Below are 10,674 nucleotides of genomic sequence, written 5' to 3'. Positions count from 1 at the left end.
GCTGAACTGACTGGGTCTGTGCTGCCCCGCGCACGCCGTCTGTGTGTGAGTTCAGGCATGACTGTGTGTGCAAAACCAAATTATTAACGCTGCCTTGGCCAGCCGTGCGTCACATTGACTGACAAGTTTCCCATGAAGCTGCGCCTGAGGGAACAAGCGTGAGGCCTCAAATCTGACAGACTCACAGCGGCAGAAAAGCCGTCGCCAGAGGTAACAGACAGGACTGATTGTAGTAAAGTGCTGCTGAGGGAAAGTGAGTCTAATAGTAGAAGAAGAAGAAGAAGAAGATGTGGAAGTCGTTGACTGGAGGCAAAGCTGCTGCAAATTGTCAATAAGATTCAAAGTCGATGGTTTTTGACATAGATTGTTGGCTAGAAATAGAAAAATATTTTTAAAGAAAATGTACTTTAGGTCAAGAGTACCATCACGATCACTCATCATATAAATACTACAGATTGTTCTGGTTTCTATAGTTACTGGCAGAACAATAAAAGCCAAAGTTTCTACTCTGCATCTGCAAGATTTTACTTTTTATGACTTGTTATAGATGAATTAGTTTATGTTGGACGCTCTCTGAAGTGGAGGTTAGTTTTCCTGTTATGTTACCTCAGTGTTTGGTGTTTGCAGATCAGACTAACATTTTTCCTTCCTCACACATTTACTTGATAGATTTGTGACATATTGATGTCCAGGAGGTTTCTGCACCTCCACCATCAGTTTCAGTTTTACTGTGAAAGAGAAAAATACTAAACACACACGTTCAGTTTTTCCATCTGTGGATCAGTAGATGAGATCTGGCAGCTGGAATGGGTTTCTGTTCCGGGTTGAACCAATTTCACGTTGACGAGTCTGAAGAATGAGACAAAACTGATTTATCCAAGATGATCAAAGATGAACAAATAAGTGGGGAATATCACAGAGTTTGAATTATATAAACAACACATGAGTAATTTATCAAAACTTAGCTTGTGATTAACAGAGAAGTGAAAAAGATGAAAGAAACAGAAAAGACTATAAACATGGACTGTAAGAGGAAGCAGGAGCAAAAACCCTGCAGGAAAATCAGTGAAAGAGGAAAGTCTGACTGGGAGAGACTGGGAGATACTGGGAGAGACCGACTGGAGTGGGAACAGGTGAGACTGACTGAGTGGAACCAACTGGGACTCCAGTGGCACATGAGGAAAACCAGTTATGAAGAGTGACTGGACAGAAAATAAGGAAAACATTTTGATAATTTGTTTAGGGATTATTTTTGTTGGATCAGGAGCCCCAGTACTATTAATATGTTCCATTTGTAGTCAGAACTCTGAGTTTCCGATTTCCCAGTCAGAGAAATCAACTTGAACGCCTCCTGAAGTCGGACTTCCTGATGGGAAAAGGGATCAACTCCGACCATCCCAGTTAAGACTTTGTGTTTCAATATGGCCGCTCCTCCCATCAACAGTAATAATCTGTGGTGGAAACTTGTTTGTTTTAAAGACACAGTTGTAAGTTGCATCTAAAATTAAAGTTACATGTAACACCTGCAACTCTAAACTGAAGGAATGAAAAGTGATGTTTAGTTATGGAAAGTAAAGCTTAAAATGTTCATAAAACGTATTGTGAGCAATAACTACTTGGGTTTTGCCATATTGAAATCCTGACTTCGACTAAATAGAACGCTGCTAATTTGGATATTCGGACTTCAGAGGTAAATGAAACAGGAAGTTCTAGTTATTTAGTTATTAGTTCTAGTTATTAAAGAAATCAGCTGAGAATCCCTCCACGTCTCACAGGGTTTTTCTTCATCGCCCAGCAGAGAGACGGATGGATGCTGAGGGCTGAGATATGGAAATGACCAGCGTTGGGCCGAAGCCGCAGGGGGCCTGGCAGGCAGTTATGGATTTATTGGAGCATCAGCGCTTCGAGCTGAATTGGTGTTTTATCTGATGGCTCCGCCAGCCGCTGTTTCTATGTGACAAGATGGACTGACCCAAATGTTTATGCACCATTTATTCAATCAATTTACTGCAGCCGGGTGAGAAAGACTGGAGTCCCATCATTTGTGCTGCGGAGGCAGAAATGTCTGATTATACTGTCATTTTATTTAGCTTCAGGAAACATTCAAGCTTTTACTGCCTGATTTTTCTAAACATGTTTTTCCAGGAGGTCAAAAAAGTAAAAATAATTTGCTACTTAAACTTTTGGTAGATTTATATATTAAATGGTCAAGAAAGTTTTATACATTTGCACAACAAAAATCTTGAAAAATCTACATTTTTACTGCATTTTTAGTGTTTTACAGCTCAGTTTGTTGTGAAGATTTGAAACATTGAGATGCAACAAAGACAGAAAAACAGCATGTTTTATATCCCTTTTTATAGGAAAACCTCACACCTCCAACCTGTAATAATCAGCATCATAATCACCAAACAAACACATGCTGACTTCCTGTTTAATATTCCTAAGTATTACTAATAGTTAAACATTTCAACTGTTTATCAGATTGGAAACTGGAAACTGACTTGGCTCCACGTCGGCCTCTTCCTGCCTGGAGTTTTGTACCAACAGAGACAAAAATATCACACAGTGTTGTTTTGAATGTGTGAGAAACCAGATCTCTTCAGCAGCGTAGTGCAGGAATCAGAAACAGGAATCAGATATGCCTGCAGACAATAACAACTTCTCAGTGTCTTCCCCCGCTGCAGGTTCAGCCAAATATTTCACAAAGTCAAATCAGTGAAACACACTGATTGCTCTGCAGGTACCAGGCAGCGGCTGGTGGAGGAAGGAGGATGATTGGCCACAAACACAGCAAGAGGAGAAAAACTATCTAAACTAAAAGTCTGAGGAGTGAAGCTGGCATTTCACATGTTTTCTGTTTCATTAAGGAAGGTGTTAGTTTAGTTTAGTCACTATTGATCCAACCACATGTCATGATTGGGATTAAAGAGAATCCAGAGGTAATTTGCAGAGCAGGAGGTTTAATGAAAAGTAAAGAAATGACTTACAGCAAAGATCAAAAGGAGACATGAGATTTGGAGCAAAGACCAGGAGAAAGAAACACAAGAAACCAGTGAAGAGCAACGAGGACAAACAGGATTAAATACTGGAAATGACCAGGGAACCAAAGAAGCTAATCAGGAGGAAGTGGAAGCAGCTGAGGGAGAACCAGGCAGAGGAAGATCCTGAATCTAAATCTGGAACATCTAAAGAACCTTAAAATAAATAATAATAATAAAAACAGTAGAAAACCAACAGCAGACTGAACTAAAGTTGAATCTGTGAAAGAAATGATCCAAACAGAAACACAAATGAAACTTCAAACATAAAACTCTAAAGTTAAATAATTTCTCACTCAGGCCTGAAGCAGAAACCATAAATATGTTTATGAGGATAATTTGGACACAATAGGGAGTTTAATATCATCTTCTATATAAAACTCTCTTTTTAATTAAGGTGGACATATTAAGAAGTGACAGAATGGTAGCAGAGATTAAATACATAATAGAAAATCTACTGAGTATGTCATGAAGTGCGGGTGGTGAGAGTGGTGAGGCAGACGCAGCGGACCCAGGTCAGATGAATATGATGATTTTAATGATAAAGCACAGTCCAAACAACGAGCAGCAGGCACATCGACACACTGACCACGAATGGACCAGACATTGACAACGACAAGGACCCGACGAGGAACAAGGAACACAGGTGGCATTAAATACACGGGAGGGTAATCACAGAAACGAGACACACCTGGGAACAATCAAGGGGAGGACAGGACAACGAAGAGACTCAAGGACACAGAAAACTCTAAATAAACACAGAAAAACACAGATCCTGACAGAGTATTTAATGCCTTTATTGAGCTTTATGGTTCTTTTGGGAGATAAACACTTTGAGACAGTTTCATTTGTTTAAAATGTTTTCTCTCTAAATGTAATGATCAGATGAAACTTTCTCCTGCTGCCTCCTTCCCAGAGGTGTAATTATTGCAGCTGATTGATCATTTTTCTGCGGCCGGTTCAAACGCTCCTCTGGCTCTCCCTCCATCACAGGATTGATTCTGACGTTTTATTGTTTTGAAGAATCATTAATGGTTATAAAACCTTTTTCAACCAAAACCAAGCAGTTCACTTGCAACACTCAAGTGACTGATGTCCTGCATGTTTTATGTGTTTCAGTTAAATTGGTTGAATGTTTTGTTTGAATCCACATAATTTTAAACTTTAATGACTCCAGAATATTGAGGGCTAGAACAACTATAAACATCCAAATACAAGTTTTCCAGTCTTTGTCTTTATTTAGATCAGAAAAGAATCTGTTAATATCTGACATTTATTTTATCTGACCGTAAAAAAAGGTTGAAGTTTTGTTTTAGCTCAGCATTTAGCGCCATCTTCCAGGATATTCTCACCAACATGGTTCTTCCTGTGTGACTGTTTTCCACCATCTGCCTTTGGACTAAAGATTTTCCTACAAAACTCTCCAGTCTCCACTTTTCCTCTCCCAAATTCACTCACCAGCGGTGTCCCACAGGGCTGTGTACTCACTCATCCCAGCCAACCACAGCAACACATTAGATAGCAGTAAAACATCGATTGGGCCTTTAGAGGCTGATGAGATAAAACCTGATGTCTGATGAAAGATCATGACCAAAGTCCAAATAATAACCTGGATTTAAGGTAGAAAATGGACAAAGAGTCTATTAAAGGAACAAAGACAGCTGGAAACATTAGCTTCATGTCTGGCTATCTCTGCAGAGCCACAACTATTTATTGCAAAGTTATATCCAGATATTATTCCTGTTCCTTTGTCCAAACTGGATGAATTCTTGTCCATTATTTGTTTTAAGATGTTAAGCAGGTTAGAGCTGTAAAAGTTGCTACAAACATCCTGATACTTGCCTTCAGTTGATGTTTTTCCAGTCTAAACACGTGACTGTCTGTGACAGAAGCAGTAAACAACTGATGGCGCAGCAGCAGAAGCAGGTTGCATGAAGATGAGGCCTAATAAGCAGTCAGTGTTGATGGATGAAGCCATCACAGGAGGAGTCCGTCCCACTTTAACAGAGCAATTAATGCTTCCCCACAGAGAGACGTGGAGAAGGCAGCAGTGAAGGGCCGCCTCGCCGTGGGAGTCCCTGCAGGCTGGTAAACAGCGGCGGAGCTTCGTTTTCTGTTTGTGCTGGATGAGAGCCAAGCAGCACAAACAGGTGTTTGATTCCTCACCTTCAGCCTCTCAGCCCGTTTCCTCCCGTTTGGGTCTGAATCGCTGGATCTGGAGCTTTCTCAGAGATTGACACAGGATTTGGATTTGGCTGCGGTAACTGTTTGCTGTTGCATGCCCGGCTGTGACTGCTGAATTATTATTCATCGAGTCTTTGGCGTTTCGGTGGAGGTGAAGCCGATTACACAGCCGGGTTTTAGTTCCCGTCTGTGGAAGGAGAAACGCTGCAGCAGGTTTCTGAACGGTTTGGACTCGGAGGATGTTTCTGCCAAGCCATGAATGTTCCCACAGTGACATTTGTTGTCACAGCAACAAATGAAATGTTAAGCTTCAGCTCAGGGAGAGAACATTTACAACTTATGAGTTAATTACATTCTGTCACACACCGACCTCCAGTGGTTCTTCTGAAACAACTTAAAACACCTGAATTCATCTTAAGATCATATTTCAGTGGGTTTCTATCTTAGTATTGACCTTGTTTGTGAGGTTTTTGGTTCTTTGTTCCATCCATTGTTGATGAATCTCAAGTTGAGTCTCCTGTTTTGTTTAGATTGGGAGTTTGATTTTCCAGGGAGGATTGTGTGAGGAGTCACTCTTGGCAAAACAATGTCTTATTTATGGGGCAGATAATTAGTGAAGGAAATTGTTGTGTTTATGGGTGAAATATGAAAACCTGGTGGTGTTGGGTTTGTCTTGTTGGGATTTTTTCAATTGATGTGTTTCTGTTGCTTTCATCAATCATCCTGTCTGAACTGAACTTGTTCCTCCAAAGTTCCCTTGTTGATCCAGACGTTCTTCATGACTTACTGCTGTATATGTTGGCCTGTGTGAGAGCAAAGAGCCTCAGAGAGTCCCTTGATTTTTAGCCAACATCCCAGAAGCCCTCTCTAAAAGATTTATGTTTCCAACCAGAAACTGGTGGCCTCCTCCCTCTGAGTCAGGAGTGACTTTCTGCGTTAAGCCTGGTGAGCATCAAGCTGTGAGGATGTTTCTTTCCCCAGCAGAACCAGGGAATCTGCTTGGAAATTTGTCTGGAGTAGAAAAATAGAATGGTCTAATCAAAGTCCGGACCCAATTCTTGCATGTGAAAATTAATCACATCTCTATTGAAACTGATTGAGGTTGAGATGATCTGCAAAGTACAGCCAAATGTCTCAGTATCTGTTTCTAATGTGCTATGATGGCAATGAGATCTCCCAAAACATTTTAAGTTTTTATTTTTTATTTTATTGTCTAAAACTTAGACACTTCAGACGAAGACAGGAAAGCCTAAAGTTGGAGGAGGACAGATGGAAGTTGAATGGATTATAAAAATCTATTTTTCCAGCTAAAAGTGGCAGAAAGAAAATAAAAGATTTTCAGTTTTAATTGCAGGAAAAGGTGGAAAGTTTGGACTCATTTGGTCTGGAAGACTTGAAAACGACGCATCATTGCAGTTTAACTATACCGTTTTGCACCACATTGTGTCGGTAGGTTGCATAAAATCAACAGACAATTGATTTATGCATGTCTCTGTTTGTCCAGCCATTAATTATTCATGAATTTCAAACTCAAACATGGTTTTATCTTCCTCAGATGGTTTAATAACATCTTCTGTTTGTTTCCAGCCCAGATAAAAACTTCCAAGTCAAAGTTTTCCCTTCATTCCTCCAGATTAATTGAGCTGTTTCTTCTCCCAGCTTCTGCTTAAACAAGGACCCTTGAAAATTAGCTCAGCGCTATCATATTCTGAACCTTAAAACACCAGCAGAGCCAAAGCTGCAGCTTATAAGTGACTCCCACCTGCTTCAGTCATTATAGCAGAGAATGAAATTGGATTTTGGTGTTTGGTCACGCAGGGCGACGCAGGTCTCTGCTCCTCCATTAACCCGTCAGCTGAAAACAACCCGGCGTGTTTGGACTGAAAAAAGACGTCTGTTTCTCTTCTTCCTGCCTGGTTCATCAGTTCCTGTCAGTTACTGGCCCTCCTGCTCTCCACCTCCAGCAGGTTTTAATCGATGCCTCGCTGCTGCTGCTGCTTCACACCTGTTGAAGCAGGAGTCTGTCCGTTTATTTCTCCTCCCAGAGGAGCCAATACCCGTACAGACTGAGGCTGAAGCGATAATGGAAAAGTTTGGAGTGGGAGAATCCGCAGGCGGCAGAGACTGAACCTATCAGCTGCTCCAACACTGGTTTCTTTTTTCATTTTGGAGCTTCAACTTGTAGCCGATTTCCACACAGGCAGAAAAATTATTCACAAAAAGAAAAATACTTAGTTAATTAAGAGTTGACTTAGAAAAAGAAACTTGAGCAGGTCACATTTGCACAAACATACCAGCAGTTACACACAGTTTTCATCGCCCACCATGAAAACTCTGTGCAGAGTTGCAGATTTTTCGCTCGGCCATTTCATTTCCATTTCCTGTTTCTGAAAAAGCTTAAGCTTTAGCTCTAAGGAACATTTCCATATGGATAAAGGAGACTTAATGGTTTATTGTTAGCTCCAGTGTGAGAGCAGTGAATATATAACGGGATGAGTCACCAGACAAACAGCAATCACTGCAGAACATAAAGTCCTCAAACCCACCAAACTGGTGATCAGGAAACCGCCTGATTGGTTATTTTCAGTGAATGGCTGTTCACCCACATCCTGGGAACAAGAAGGTTTTCCAAACTGACACTGGCCCCTAATGCTACACCAAATTAGCTTCCCATTAGCATGAGGACAATAAAGTCTGCTTCTGAACGCCAAGAACAAAAAATAAATATTCAACAAAGAACATTTCTACTGGCATTTAGCAAATACAAATGAATTTGATCATCAGAGACAAAAATAGGAGACATTTAACCTGATTTAATGAACAGCAGCAGCTTTTATTCTCGCCACTCTGCTCAACAGCTGAGTTAAAATAAACCCAGTGAGTTCATGAACTTGATTTAAGACACCAATTATAAATGTTAGTGTGTGAAAGTGTAGAAAACCGGCTCCATTAAACCCTCCGGTGTTAAATGATGAGAATGTAATGAAACCAGGCGGTTCTGCTGGGTTTAAAATGTAAACAGGCTCTGGGATCTGCCTTCATCATCAGGTGGAAAACAAACTGAACTGGATCTCAAACACTGTTTGCATGAAAGGCGTCTAGAGAGAGTTCGTTCTCCAAGCCTGAGGACTAATCCGTCCTAATTAAGATCTGCTGAGAATGAACACTTCAGATCAGAAAAACAACCAGAAACCACGGAAAAACTCTGCATCTGTCTCACGCACTCAGTGAGGTTTGGGGGTTTTACATTTTCAGAGCTGCAAAAGATTCAAATTTAATGTTGAGACCATTATTTCTTATTCTAGTTGACATCAACTCTCACACCAAAGAGCAACTCAAACAACCTGACATGAACGTTGGGAACCAGAGTACCTGGAGAAAACCCATCTTTAGGCGAGGAGACATGCTAACTGCTAACACAACCAGGATCGTTTTTGTTGGAAAAAAAAAATCCAACATTTCAAAATTATCCTTAAGAGTGATTACCAGGAAGAAGAAACTGAAAAATATATTTAGTTTGATTCACCGCTGAACCAAAATCCAGGCTGATTCGTCACATTTTGGTTTCTGAACTCCAAGGAATGATAAAACAAACATTAGATTCTATTATTATTATTATTATTATTACTGTGGTAAAATGAGCCTTTGTGGAAGATCAGGAATGTAAAACATCTTCTCTCCCCTGGTGTCCAAATCATCCGTCCAAAGAACTTTTCTCCAGAAATCCTGGTTCATTTGTCATTTACTGATAAAATAAATGATATTTCTGTTGTATTCTACTGTCTTTGTTAAACTTTTTTATGTATACCTTCTTGTTCGTTTGGTTATTTTATTTTTCTATTGTTATTCAGTTATTTATTTTGTAGATCAACACCTGTTTTTTCTTTCTAATGTTTGTTGTATATTCACTGAATAAAACATTTATGCTTCATGTTTTTCTTTAAGGACAAAAGTTTCGTTTTGAGGAAAATATCAGAAACTAAAGCAGCAGGTTGTCACAGCAGATGCATTTGAACTTTTTCTGGCTTATGTATTTACATAGAGAGCCCTAAAAGAAGCAGTGCATTGTGGGTAATCATCCTTAAACTTCCAAGTCATTAAAAAAAGCGTCCTTTAGATGAATTTTAATTAAATATTTTCCACCTCGATGAATAATTTTTATTCAGTACAGAGACTTTATGATTAACGACCAGAATCATTCAGAGTTGCAGCAGAATAATTCAGGGCACAGGAAGCCGCTTCCTGCTGAACTTCATCAAAGTCAGTCCAGTTTTCTGGTTTTGATTTCCATCAGCTCTGAATGACTTTCAGCTTTTGACAGAAATGAGGAGAAAAGTGGAAGAATTTGTGTCCAACTGTGAAGGTTGAGTTATGACAGAGTGAAGACGTTAATGGCGGGTCAAGAAGGTCAAGAACTCAAAGAACTGAGAATATTTCAAGGTCTGCATTACAAAAGAAAGTAACGTTAACGGTTCCTAATGGTTCCACACCAAGCTTCTTGTCTTGATGGTTAGTATTGAAGTCCAGTTCTAAGATGTGACCCTTGATGATGCCAGTTAGTTAAACCACTAACTGGAAAACTAGATAGTGACAAAACAAGCAACAATTTTAATTCAAATCACTTTTTTTCTGCTAAATTATTGAATAAATTTACACATGAGCTCAATGACAAAAGATATTTGTTGTTTTTAATCTGTCATTTTGGTCCTTCAGCCATCAGATTGGTGCAGCTGGTCAACCCATTAGAAAAGTTGACAGGAGACGCTAACATTAGCGTTAGCTGCAACATGTTTAGCATCGAGATGCTTCACTGATGAGCTAACTCATTTTAGCACAACTTGAACACAATAAAAATCTTTCGAAGTGTCCAATCAGATCGAAGCAGAAATTAACCCTCTGTGTGCCAAGTAACGCAGTTTTGTCGTCCATCGCAGCTTATGGATGTTACTTGTGCGTCAGATTTACCGTCGTACCAGAAACGTGTAAATACAAAAGTTCCTTCTGGATGTTTTTTTTTTTAATGTATGAAAAATGCATTTAATTGCATTTCAATTTTTAATGCTTTAAAGTCTTTTTAAGGTCAAAATGAATGCTAAATTAATTTAGCCAGTCCTGCTGATAAAAATCATACATTTTTGTCACTATTTTCAGAAAGCGAAACTCGTTTGTTAATATTTCAAGCCTTTGTTTCTTTTAATTTTGATGATTATGGCTCACGGATGATGAAACGAAGTGTTTTAATCTTCCATCAATAAAAACAGCGTATTTTAATCAGATCCAGCATCCAACGACTCAGAATCTTCAGATTGGTGGACTCTGGTAAAATATCTGCTTTTCATTCATTTTTCTTCTTGATTTTGATGTCTTGGAAGGTGTGATATAACTCAAGCTTTAGTTACAGTAACTCCAGAAAATGTGAATAAAAGAGCCAAACCCAGTAAGAAAGAGC

This window comes from Xiphophorus maculatus, chromosome 14 (genome assembly GCF_002775205.1).
Source record: "Xiphophorus maculatus strain JP 163 A chromosome 14, X_maculatus-5.0-male, whole genome shotgun sequence".
Classification (NCBI taxonomy): domain Eukaryota; kingdom Metazoa; phylum Chordata; class Actinopteri; order Cyprinodontiformes; family Poeciliidae; genus Xiphophorus; species Xiphophorus maculatus.
The sequence above is the reverse complement of the archived record's forward strand: the minus strand, read 5'-3'. Positions refer to the sequence as shown.